General features: G+C 40.4%; 1 protein-coding gene across 2 annotated transcripts in view; it reads right to left on the bottom strand.

The window, feature by feature from the left end:
• Positions 1-13,855, bottom strand: part of Lcp1 (lymphocyte cytosolic protein 1) — a 78,015-nt gene that overhangs the window by 39,531 nt on the left and 24,629 nt on the right. Inside the window, exons 1-2 of one of the 2 annotated variants that reach the window (XM_070003227.1) lie at positions 10,518-10,914; positions 4,673-4,726 (exon numbers count right to left, since the gene is read on the bottom strand). The gene's annotated coding sequence lies outside the window, so the exon portion shown is untranslated. Of the gene's footprint in view, positions 1-4,672; positions 4,727-10,517; positions 10,915-13,855 lie in introns of those variants that run through there. The other variant, XM_070003226.1, reaches the window with a different exon arrangement.

Here is a 13,855-nt window from a genome sequence, read left to right as displayed (position 1 = left end):
GAGAGAGAGAGAGAGAGAGAGAGAGAGAGAGAGAGAGAGAGAGAGAGAGAGAGAGAGAGAGAGAGAAAGAAAGAAAGACAGACAGACAGACAGAAAGAAAGAAAGACAGACAGACAGACAGACAGAAAGAAAGAAAGAAAGAAAGAAAGAAAGAGAGAGAGAGAGAAAGAAAGAAAGAAAGAAAGAGAGAGAGAAAGAAAGAAAGAAAGAAAGAAAGAAAGAAAGAAAGAAAGAAAGAAAGAAAGAAGGAAAGAAAGAAAGAAAGAAAGAAAATTAAAAGTGTAACTCAGCAAAGTGAGGGGCAAGCAAAAGCATACAGAGGAGGTCGTTGTAGGTTTGGGTGACTGAGGTCAGGGCATGGAAGGCAAAAGTCCAGGAGAAGAGGTTGCCAGCATGGCTCTCTTTCTTTGGCTTTGGCTTCCAGAAGGAAAATCCCAGAAAGGAAAAATCTAGGCTAGATTCCAGTGCCAACTCTTCGTACTGCAGGCACAATGCTAATAATATAAAGGACAAAACTGTTCCGCCCAGAGCCATTTGGTTTTTCTGGTATGCAGCTACCTGGCTTCCTAGCACTTCGTGTTAGGAAACATTACAAAGTAAAGTAGGAACTAGAGGTGCCCAAGGGCCCTGGAGAATTAAGTCACTCGCCAAAGTCTCAAAGTGAGTCTTAGTGACTACCCAGAAAAGAGAAGTAAAACCTCTGGGATCTTTATTTGGTTCAGCCAAGTCATGGGAAAAACACAAGTCAATGAGCACTAAGGACCTACAAGTTGGAATATCCTGGACCTCTCCTTGTACAAGCGGTCTCACTCTCAGTGTTTCTTTTGTTGATTTTGTTGTTGTTGTTTACTTCTTTTGCTTTCAAATAAACCTGTCCTGAAAGTTAAAAAAATAAAAAAGGAAAGGTCCTAAATGTTAAAAAAAAAAAACCAAAAACCCAACCAACCTGGACATGCTCTGTCTGTTAAAGGAAAGAAGGGGGTGGGGAGGGGAGTGGTGGGAAGAGGAAGGAACAATGAAACTTTAAAACCTAGAACATTTACAAATTCAAATTGCCTCTGTAAGCTTCATGAAATATTACAGTCATTACCTAAAAGTCAACCCTTCATTATGTGTGTATTGCATGTACCATATGAATATAGATCAGGTTTCATGACTCTTGGAAAAACGTTGGTTGCCTGATTCATCTGGCTCTTGTACCACACTCTCACCCACCCAGAGTGTTAGAAGCCACACACACACACACACACACACACACACACACACACACACACGCACGCACAGACACACGCACACACACGCACACACACACACACGCGCGCGCACACACACACACACACACACGCGCGCACACACACACACACACACACACACACACACACGACAAAATTGGTAGATGATACCAGAAGCCAAAGTACTTGGCTCTGAGTGATCTCGTGAAATAGTCAAGTAGCTCTGCCTGGGCTCTGATTGCCTGAAATACCAACAGTGGAAAGCACCTTCCCACTGTGGAGGAAGTATAGCCAGGGCAGAAAAATGTACAGCCAACTTAAGAAAGCTCAGCCACATCCATCATGAGTCATGAGAAGGCAAGAGTTCTGGGCATCTGTGATGGAGACCATCGGTGTTTTCCCCTCTCAGATTTTCTCCCTCCTCTGATGTCCCCCCTCTTTGGTGCTCCTCCATCTTTGATCTCTGGTGCTCCTTTGTCTCAGATGTTCTCCTCTCTCCCACACTCCCCTCTCAGGTACATCTTCCCAGCTCTGGGTCTGTTACTCTGCATTCTACTTCTGCCTGCTCTTCCATCCCTAAGTCTCCCATCATTTTTCTCCATTCTAGTTTGAACCAGAAAAATAGTGAAATCATGCACAGACCATATTTGTATATTAGCAATGGTAACGCAAGCCCCGGCTTATTCTTAATAATGTGGTCTGTTATTTAATAGGAACTCTTGGAGTTAACTCCTAAAATCTCTAATGACAAGCTTGTTTTCTACCAATAAAAAGGAATTACAGATAAAATAAGGCAGAACATTTGTATGACTTGATAGGACTCTATTTATTTTGACTTTCTAAAAAGTTCACAGGTAGAGGCTGGGCACCCATGGCTTGTGCTTGTAATCCTAGCTATTCAGGGGGTTGAGATATGAGGATTCCAGTGCAAAGCCATTTTGAGCAGGAAAGTCTATGAGACTCTTATCTTCAATTAAGCCACCATGAAGCCAGAACTGGAGCTATGACCCAAATGGTAGAGCACTAGCCCTGAGCAAAAACACTTAGGGGCAGCACTTAGACCCTGAGTTCAAGCCCACAGAATCCACACCAAAAAAAGTTACAGTTAATTGGCTAATACTTACCAATAGCAATGGACAATGACCTATGCTACAATTTTTTTGCCCAGATTTTAAATGGCAAAAAGTGAAGTTGAAATGGCTAAATACCCTAGTGGGATACTTTCATTTTATTGATGTTATTTTAAAAACACTGAATCATGAAATTCTCAGGCATTTATATGCTTGCTTTTTAAATATATTCAGTGCACCAGCAGACTCATCAATATAGAGCTGGGATCTTCCTGGTAGAAAGTGTGGTATTAGGAATAACCATCCAAACTCAGTCACAGAAAGGAATATTTAGGCTTATTGGCAAGGTGGGGGGGAGGGATCTAGAAGATCATGTTAAAAGCTATCATGTAGTTTAAACAGCACTTAAGAAACTGCTTATTGGAATAGAGGTAAGCTGTGAATCTTTTCTTTCTTAAGGACCTTAACTCTGCCCATTACCAGTTCTCTGACCTTAAGTTGGTTATTTATCTATTAATTAGTTAATTTTGGCCATGCTGGGTCAAGACCTCATGCTCTTTCTCAGCTTGCTCAAGTGATATGCTACCACTTGAGCCATGCCTTTAGTCTAGCATTTTGCTGGTTAATCTTAGATAGAGTCTCTTGGACTTTTCTGCCTAGGCTGGCTTCAGTCTGAGATCATCCGGATCTCAGCCTCCTGAGTAGCTAGGATTACAGGTGTGAGGCACCAGAGACCAGCAGAGAGGTCACTCATTAAGCTCAACTGTCACTATCCATGGTCACAGGAAGACACAGAATTAATGATGTTTTGATGAAATGTCCCATGCGAAAGACACTAGGGGGAAGCGGAAAATGTGGAAAGGTGCCAACATATTCCATCTTTTATAAGGGATTTAAAGAAACATTTAGAAGCCATTGAGAACAAAAGGAGAGATTCAATTCACCATTTTATGTTATTTATTTATCTATGTAATTACTTATTTGTTGGTACTGGATGATTGAACTCAGGGTCTCATGCTTGCCAGGCAGGTGCTATCACTTAAGCCATACCTCCAGTCCCTTTTTGCATTGGATCTTGCTTTATGTCTGGGGTGGGTTTGTTTGGCTTCAGTCCTCCTACATGCTTCTCTGGGACACTGGGGATGACAGATGGGACATTGACCTCAGCCACTGTGCTTTTCCACTGCTGGGATTACAGGTACTTGACACTACGTGCAACTATTGGTTGAAATGGAGTCTCTCAAACTTTATTGCCTGTGCTGGCTCTGGCCTCAAATTTCACTCTCCCAAATTCCACTTCTCAAGTAGCTACAGGATACAGGCATGTGCCACTACTCCTGGCTCAATTAACATGTGTATGGGTGTGTGTGCTGTATTGAGGCTTAAACTTGGGGCCTGGGCACTGTCCCGGAGCTATTATGCTCAAGGCTAGTGCTCTACCACTTGAGCCACAGCTCCACTTCTGGTCTTTTGATGATTAATTGGAGATAAGAGTCTCACAGACTTTCTTACCTGTGCTGGCTTCAGACCAGAATTTCAACCTCCGGAGCAGCTAGGATTATAGGCATGAACCATCAACATTTGGCACAATTCACATTTTTAAGATAAAGACTGGGTACACAACAATGTTGCATATATAATCCTGTCTCTTACTTTCTCTTTATACCTGCAACTTAGCTTTCTCTATAAGGAGTTTATAACCCTCTTCTTTCTTTGAACTGGTCCTACTGGTGAAGGTAATACAACTTGAGTGTCCCTTATCCAAAATGCTAGAGTTGCTTCAGATTTCAGAGATTTTTGGACTTTCAAATATTTGCATTAGACTTGGTCGAGCATCCCTAATCCAAAAATCTGCAATCTGAAGTACTCCAAAATCTGAAACATTGTGAGCATGACATCAAAGTTTTGCATTACAGACTATTTTGGAACTCAGATATTTAGATTAAGGATGTTCAACTCCTATGCACCAATGACATTCTGAGGGTAGAGCCAGGTGCTGGTGGCTCATGCATGTAATCCTAGCTACTCAGGAGACTGAGTGCTAAGGATCACAGTTCCACACCAGCCTATGCAGGGAAGTTCAAGAGACTCTTATCTCTAATTAATCAAAAAAAAAAAAAGCCGGAAGTGGAGCTGTGGCTCAAGTGGTAGAACATTAACCTTGAGCAAAACTGCTCAGGGAAAGTGCCCAGACCCTGAGTTCAAGTTACAGGACTAGCACAAAAAGTGGGGAGGGGTTAACAAAGGACCCACATTGTAGAATGTTCCACCTGAGGGTCCACAAAAGCTTACTCTGATTCTACATTGTGCATTTGGAAACCTTGTTTGGATAAATTTTAGTGATGTTACCAGATGCAGGGATCAACGTACAGGGTGCAATTCCAATGCAAGTAAAAGGTGAGCATTTCATTAAATCACTTCACCCTGGAAAATGCAAGCAGAGTATAAAGAAAAACAAATTATCTGGAAGACTGCAATTCCACATGCATAAATTATCTCACCAGCCAATTTGGCAAACAGAATCTCTTTTCTACTTTAACCATCAAGATGCATGCATGTGTTTGTGTATGTGTGTGTATGTGTATGTGTATGTGTATGTGTATGTGTATGTGTATGTGTGTGAGAGAGAGGGTGGAGGAACGGTATTCTGCCTCTCCATATAACCTGCAACTGGCACTACACTAAACAAGAATCAATGCAGCAACCACAAAACTGTGGCTTTGCTAGTTCCTCAATTTAACTTCTTAGCTTTTCCTTCTGCCAGAAAAAACAACTGACCATATTTGAGAAACAGCCTTCTTTGTAGCTTGTAAGTAGAGCTGACATAGCCTGGCTCTGACGTTGGGCAAAACTTACTTCATCTTACTAAGTGGGTCACTTTTTAACCTCTGTTCTCCTATGCACAATTAACAATTTTTCATTCTTTCACAGTATTTAGGACACTTATATTTAGCCATTCCTGTACAATTATAGGTATGCGTACTTGGGTTTAAATATTAAATTGCCAAATTTGTTCATGACTGTTGGGCACAAAAAATAAGAAAATGTGAATTCCACTTGACTATAATTACTTTAAACTTCTAAGACAAAAAACTTTTTGAAGTTTTTCATGATGGAGGTCATATTTTATGACCCATGCAAAGGCCTGTTACATTGGTCAAAAAAACCACTGCACAGAAGAGCTGAATAAGCAGTGATGGTAATGACCATGATGATAGAGTAGACTGTTTTATAAACACAACTGTACTATGCCACACTTCTTGGAAGGAAATGAAAATTATTTGAGCTCCACCTGAGAATTTGGGCATATTTAAACACCACAGTTTGCTACCTGTTAGTCTAGAAAGTTGCTCTGAAATTGCACAGTTGATACAACATTGATGCAATTATAGAAAATTTAAACAAAATACATAAATGAATGAACTGGTCATCAAATATGAAGATGATTCTAGTGACCATGTCACAGGACTGTTGTGATAATCATGAATACTTCATTTAGAAAAATAACCAGTTCAAGGTAAGTGGTGAGTAAGTATAAGTGATTATTACAGGATGTTAAGTTGAAACTGCTCCCTGCCCTACCCTGCCCTGCCCTGTCCTGCCCTGCCTTCCATTGCTTGACTATCTTGAAAGACGAGTAATTAGGCAATTGCTCGGAAGACTACTGTAATGATTGAAATTGACAAACCAAAACAACAGGAAAGGTCTAGTGTAAGACAGGAAGTGGAACCAGAGGGACAGAGGAAAGGAACAGGATGCCACCACCTTGGGAGCACTGTATGTCCAGCAGCTGTTCCTAGGAAGGTACGTATCTAATCAGGAGGTAACTTCTTAGAACTTCAATATGGAAACTATATGAAGCAGGAACACTTTTGACTTAAGTAATGTATTGTCCATCTGGCAAAATAGAAGACACTTGAAACCCTTCAAGTCTGCTAAGTTATATACTTTTGTGGCTTTAATTCCATTTTTTAATTCTTATAGTATTTAATACAAAGATGGTTCATGCCTATAATCCTAGCTATTTAGGTGGCTGAGATCTGAGGATCATGCTTCAGAGTCACTCTGGGCAGAAAGTCCATGAGACTCTTAACCAGCAAGGAATGGAAAAAGAAATGGAACTGTGGCTTGAGTATCAGAGTGCTTGCATTGAGCAAAAAAAGCTCATGGACAGCTCCCAGGTTCTGAGTTTAGGCTCCAGGACTGATAACAAAACAGAGAGAGGTGTGTGTGTGTGTGCGGGGGTAATAGTGTCACTTAATTTGAAGTTTGTGAGCTGGGAAACAACCAGACCCCACAAAATATCCTAGGAGAAAAATTAAATTATTCTAAAGAATACCTTTCTTGTATTAGCCATAAAGTCTAATGGCTTTATAAACATTTTCATAAATGTGAACTTATGAGAAAATTCCACACTTTCTTTTACCTACCTTGATTTTAAAGTCTGTTTTCAGTCTTTCCTCTATACATGGAAAGGCCTGAAGGAGACTTAAGGATTTTCTAAGAATAAGTCAAATCCACTAAGTAAAAGTTAATGATATACATTTTTATGTTCTTTGCCTTCAAAGAAGCCCATTATTGAGTACATAATTTTGGTGAGTTCAACTAAAGTTTAGTTCTATGAGTGTATTTAGGCTGAAATGAGATTATAATTTTTCTTATAGGATAAAATCATTATATTCTTTCTGAAATTTCTTGTGGTCAAGCTCTACTTGCAGTTTTGAGGCTATAATGAAAGAATGGGGCTTTAACAGAGATGAAGAGTGATAGACACAAAACATTAGGCTATCATTCTATCTTCTCTCTCAGCAATCACCATGAGAATTCAGTAAATACCACGCTCGAGAGGGAAATCAAAGACTTCCATGTGTATATCAGAAATTGATTTTTAGAAAATTTGAGAACAAATATGTGTTTTGATAAACATCATTAGCACATCATATGTGCCTGGAGAGAGAGAGAAACTCAAATGTGTCAGCAAATAAAGATTAGCAATTAATACAATAGGATCAATGCTATGCTTTAAGATTAAAATAAAGAAAAGTAATGCATCAAGCAAATATACAAACACAACAGTTAATAGATAATTAGGGGGCACAATTCTTAACATGAATTTTGAAAACCAACCAGTAATGTAATGAATAAAGAAGGTACATTAAAGAAACAGTTGGAGAGAAAAGGAGTGAAAGAACATGGAACTTTCTGGTGGCTTGTGGTCTGGTGCACCCAGAATATGGGCGGGCTGGTGGGGGAGGAGATGGGGTGTATGTAAGAGCTAGAGCAGAAGGAAGTGACAAGAAATGAGGTTGAGGAAGTGGGTTGAGGCAAGACTGTGAAGGCTCAAACTTCCCAGCAAAACTGTGCATTAATTAATAGAAAATATGAAGTCTACAGTAATAAATGGTAAAAAAAAAAAAAAGTATGTCTGGATTATTGCAAGTTTCTTCTTTTTTTTTCTCTTTATCTTTTGCTTTCTCTGTCTTCCTCTTTCTCTGTCTCAAAACTTGGAAGCATTTGGTCAGATTTAGTCATGAACTCCTATAATCCCCATAGCAGTCAGCATACGGTACCTAAGGGCTCTGTTGGACAGAGGAAGCACAGAGCTTGGGTCCTGGCCACCTACTGCCCTGCCTCCACTGCTTGTAACCTTGGGGCATCTCTGAACATCTAAGCCTATCTCTGATCTCTAATGGTAGTTAAGAGGTCAGGCATCCAAAGTGGCCACACATACACACAAAGTGTTATTATGGCAGTCAACTTCATGTCCCTGAGCACTGCATCCACAAACTCAACCAACTTGACAAAACATTAAGTCTATACAACTTTTGTGTCCACCTGCAGATTTTGTCTTGTCACCATTACCAAGACAATGCAGTATAAAAAAATATGGGCATAGCATTAAATGGTATGAGGTTTTTATAAGTCATATAAAGATGGTTGAAACTTTCAGGAGGATGTGTGTAGGTGCTAAGCAGACAGGGAGCCATTTTCTGTTTTTTGTTTTTTTGGGGGGGTCTGGTCATGGGGCCTGAACTCTGGGCCTGGGCACTGTCCCTCAGCTCTTCAGCTCAAGGCTAGCGCTCTACCACTTGAGCCACTGCGCCACTTCCGGCTTTTTTCTTTTTGCTTATGTGGTGCTGAGGAATTGAACCCAGGGCCTCATGCATGCAAGGCAAGCGCTCTACCACTGAGCCACCTTCCCAGCCCCAGGGAGCCATTTTCTGTTAGGAAGGTCAGAACGTGCTTGGTTCAAAAGTTCTCTTCCTGTCCTCTCTAGTTTAAATACAGACATCCAAATGAGGCTTTACTTGTTGATGATGCCTTCCTCAAAGCACTTAGCCACAGAAGTTTAAAACAAGCTAAAATACTTAAATTTTGTCCTCTATCCCTGATTGTTATGGGGCATAATTTGATTTACAAAAAGAGATGATTTGTATGTGTGTGAATTCAAGATCTGAGTGCTATCCCTGAGCTTTTTTGTTTTTTTTGCCCAAGGCTTTTTTGCACTTGGAGCCATAGCTACATTTCTGAATTTTTGGTAGTTAACCAGAGATTAGAGTCTCATGAAATTTTCTTGTCCAGGCTGGCTTTGAACTGCAATCCTCAGATCTCAGCTTTCTTCCTAAGTAGCTAAGATTACAGGTGTAAGCCACCAGCATTCAGCTAGGAGATGAAAATTTAAATGCTACACAGAAAAGCCTCCCTGAGATTGCTATAAATACCATTCCATTCAATTCTACCTCAGCAGTACTTCTTCTGAGGAAAAGATCCCAAAAATCCTCTCTGATGTCCTTGGACATGAGCAAGAAGAAAGAGGAATGGATACTTGGTCGATGCTGTAGCGTAACCAGGTCAATATAAAGTTATTATTTTTAATTCCTATTTCATCCTTCACACCCTGATCATTTTATTCTCATCATTAGTTTTACTTAAAACAGTATATATTCTAGTCCATTAGGCTCCCACATTTTTGCTAGTATTAAATGATTTGGGCGAGATCTCACACTTTGCAACTTCTAGAATTTCACATTGATAGATAAATGGTAACTTCCATTCAAATTTGCCCATACAGACCTATCTGAATAATTTTACTTAATAGAAACCAATTATAACAATTCTTGGTGAGCAAGAAATCAAGCTGCCAATGGAAAAGCCACTCTGTTGTTGTTGTTCAGTAAGAGGTTTTTTTGTTTTGTTTTGTTTTTACAAAGTTGTTTTGAGGAGTAATCATAGAAAATAAATTGCTAATACTTGACTGAGAAACAGTGGATTTTGGTGAGCACACTGACTATTGTATCCAATCTCAGTCTGGATAATTTCATCATCTGTCAATGGTTCTTAAAACTATGTCATGATGATAGATAAATAAATTAATGATATATAAATAAAAGCTGGTAGTATATGTCGTAAAATGCTTCAAATTTGAATTTGTAACTGATACTACATGATTCAAATCTTTCATATGCTTCCACAAAGTTTAAAAGAATTTCCTTTGTAGACACAAGGTTTTCCTGAAGAATTTAACTGAGGAAATCTAATTATATGGCCATAAGCATTGACAAATAACTCAGCTAATCCTAAAAATACAGTACCATCAAGAAACACAAGCTTCTTTTGTTTTAGAAGATAAATGGAGGAGACCTCTAATTCCATGTGGTCATTAAGTATACTCATTAAAAAACCCTTGGCACCCCAATTCACTTAAAAATAATAGTATCACATTCAGGAACATATGACCCAAGAAGTTAATGTATCCACTAAAGTATTATGGAGAAGTTCTGTAGAGAAACAGAACCACAGAAGCTAAAATTAAACTGCCCCATTAAAGCACCACAATCTAAGTGATCGATATGCACTTTCCTGAAGACATTTTAAAGTAGGCAAAAAAAAAAAATCACAGTAAACAGCTTTCCTGACTTAAAGCAATAGGCATAATGCAGATCATAGTTTGGTTTAAAAAGGAAAAATAAAAAAGAATACTAGTTTTGGAAGGCTGATAACTGAAGGTAAGTTAAGAACCCAGCTAGGAGAGCAGAGGGGACTCCACCCCAGACAGTCCCACAGGGCAGCTGCCGGGTTTCAGCAGTCAGAGGAGGCAGAGCACGCATGGGTGACAGGTGCACACATCTTCCGTCCCCTCAAGGCTAAACCCACAACCCCGGGAAACAGAGCCCAACACACTTAGAAAAGACAAATAGACACCCAAAAAGTTTACCTTGTAGAAACTCGGTCCTCAGTTGAGCTGGTATGTGACCAGAAACTCCTTTCTTTCTGATCTGCAGAACAGCTTTGTCAAGCCCCGGTGTGTGGTCACAAGGCAGGAAGTGACTAGAATGACAAATCATCAGGCAGGAAAGAAATAGATTTTGTCTTTATAAGGACATTTCACTTAACTTTTTTTTTTCTTCATGTCCCCTCCCACTTAAAACAATCACCTGACAGAGCAGGTCACACTGAAATTCAGATGCCTCTAGCCACTTCCTCTTATTTATAAGCAGTTTTCGATCTCTTTCCTTCCATGTCTCTCCCAGCTGTCTCTAAGTAGGCCCTCGGCCACTTAAACCTTTCTGATGATGACAGATCCCAAGGGAAGGTCAGCCTCCTACCTGGACGTTTTTTGTCTCACTCTATTTGCAAAAGCCAAGGCCAGGTGCCTGGTCACTTCAGCAGGGATAAACAAATTAGTCATTGCCAGTGAGAAAGCTTAGGAAAAGGTGGCAGTACACCTGAGACAAATAGGACTTTCCTTAAGAGAGCTCCACTTGTCCAGCCAAAAGCCTCTTAAGTCTCCTAACAACACAACAACAACAACAACAACACACACACACACACACACACACACATGTATACACACAATCTCTTTAAGAGAAGGATCTGAAAAGGTTACTCTCTTATTTACGCATCCTTTTATTTATAGAATACCTTTGCGTTAACGATCTCTTTAACCCAATTCAAGATATCAATTATTTAGATGTTTTCTATAAAGGGCAGCAGATCACACAAGCAGCTATTGTTAATTGGGCAGCTTAATTCTTTTATTCAAACCAGATCTTTTTTCCCGAATGTACATTTTATAAAAGCTCCATTCCAGATCCAAACGCCATTTGCTTATCTTGAGCGCACATTCTTACCTCCAAGTGGAAAAGCCCAAGTGCTCGAATTGGATGTGAAGATTGTGGAGCACCCTGGGTTCTGTTGACTAAATAAATATTCAGTGTATGCTGCACAGTGCCTGGAGCCAGTGTGGCCCAGCAGTAACTATGGGTTCAGCAATGAAGATGGATGATATCTCCCAGGTCAGGTGATGAGGTAAAGATGTCTGATCACATATTGTTAGAAGCCATGAACCCTATCAAGTTGTATTAGTAAAATTCTACTCATCGGGGGTCCCCCTTAGAATTACTTTGCTTCTTTGATTTCTCTAGAAAATTCTTGTGTCTGATCTCAATTAGCAAATTAATCAGCCTCTCTCCTCCACTTGATCATGGTATGCTGATTTCTTTCTTAGTCTGATGCTCACAGAGTCTAACAGGAGTCCTTGGAGCAAGATTCTAGAAATGACTCTAGAGAACAATCTAGAAATAGTTTTTCAGAGAACTGCCAGCCCTCTTGTGATTCCCCCAAGTAACACTGCAAAACGAAAGGGATCCTGTTTTCTTCATTGTATAATTACTTCCAACTAGAAATTTGCACCTAAGTACTTTCAGGATACAAGAACATGGTGTGCATTGTTCTTACAGGACTGATCACACCACAGAACAGCAGCCTGCTAGGAGCTTCCACTCTGGTGGGAACCGTCCTCACCGTGGGCTCTGCAGCAGGGCTCCACGGAAGGTCCCTTGATCATTTTAAAGGTGGACTATGAGGTTGAGGGTGAATCTCCCCAGTCTGGTTTCACAACCTAGAACCAGAGGAAGTGAAGTGTAACAGTCATGTTTCATTGAAGGGAACAGATCTGTATTTCTTTTACTTGGTAGGCAGGAAGCAGCAGCATTCTGTACCTACTAGAGCCTGGTCCTGTGCAGACCCAAGCAAGCTACAAAGAAAAGCTGAACATAGTGTTGCAACAGTTCTACCAGGGTGTGAGAGATTCTCATAACTGATGACTGAGAGAAAAGAGATAAACACTGACCTCAAAGGGAATAAGAAGTTTGGTGAGAGAAAAACATGGGAGTGAACAAAATGCTATGAATATCAGAGAGGGCGAATAAACCTGCATGAGCGGGAAGCCGTGATGACAGGGGCTGTGTGAAGACATGGTTAGCATCCGCAGTCAGTTTTAATTAATAAAAATCAAAAAGATTTACGATTCTAGACAGTGTCGAATTAGAGACAAAACCCATCAAACAGGGTGTAGCTTATCACTGTCCAATTGATGGGAGCGCTTCTTTCCTACCTTAGCATGAATAGGTTGCTAACTCTATCTCAGCCTCCCATCACCCCCTCAACCACATCCGGGATTTCACTATTCAAGTCTACCCTTCCTCCTGCAACCTTCATCTCTTTTTCTGCCTCAGTGGTGTCAGTCTATCTAGCTGCAGGAAATTGCTCATGCCTTACTCAGACTTTCACAGAGAGGGATATCTTATCACTGTGTTTCAAATGGCTTGTGTATTGTGGTAATAAACTGAAGAGGAGTGACTCTGGGTGTTGTTATTGTTTTTAGGTTCTCTGCAGACAATGTATTCCTTTATAAACCCTTCACAGAATGGCCTATATCCCCATACTTTCCACATTCCTCTGTTGAGCCCTTTTCAGTTAAATCAATATTCATGTTTTTACAATGATACCATGATATTCATGCCGAGTTAAGTTGTACACAATTTTTGTATATTTTTTTCATTTGATGACCTCCATGTACTTATTATGAATACTGTACTAAACTCTTTCTTTCTATTTTTTTCTCTTTAGTCATGGTGCTTGAACTCTGGGCCTGGGCACTGTCCCTGAGCTCTTCAGCTCAAGGCTAGTACTCTACCATTTGAGCCACAGCACCACCTCCAGTTTTCTGGTGGTTAAATTGGAAATAAGAGTCTCACAGACTTTCCTGCCCGGGCTGGCTTTGAACTGGGATTCTCAGATCCCAGCCTCGTGAGTAGCTAGGATTACAGGCATGAGCCACCAGTGCCTGGCTATATTAAACTCTCTATCAGAGATAAAATACAAAAAAAAGATCAAGGTATCAGTGTATGCTTTTTGTTGTTGTTGTTGTTTGTTGTTATTTTGTGCCAGTCCTGGGGCTTGAACTCAGGGCCTAGGCACTATCCCTGAGCTTTTTGGCTCAAGGTTAGTGCTCTACCACTTGAGCCACAGCTCTGCTTCCGTTATTTTGTTGGTTCAGTGGAGATGAGACTCTTATAGCCTTTCCTGCCCAAGCTGGCTTTGAACTGAGATCCTCCCAGATCTCAGCCTCCTGAGTAGCTAGGATTACAGGTGTGAGCCATGGACCATTCCTCTTTTGCTCCTTGGAGCGGTTCCTCCTGTCACCAGTATGTCCCCTCATTGTCATCATGAGAAGCCCCTTCTTGGCCCTCTGGACCAGATCTCCAATTT

The sequence above is a fragment of the Dipodomys merriami genome, unplaced genomic scaffold (assembly GCF_024711535.1).
Source record: "Dipodomys merriami isolate MVZ:Mamm:240054 unplaced genomic scaffold, mDipMer1.0.p SCAF_6, whole genome shotgun sequence".
In the NCBI taxonomy this organism is placed as follows: Eukaryota; Metazoa; Chordata; class Mammalia; order Rodentia; family Heteromyidae; genus Dipodomys; species Dipodomys merriami.
This window is presented reverse-complemented; position numbering and strand designations above follow the sequence as displayed.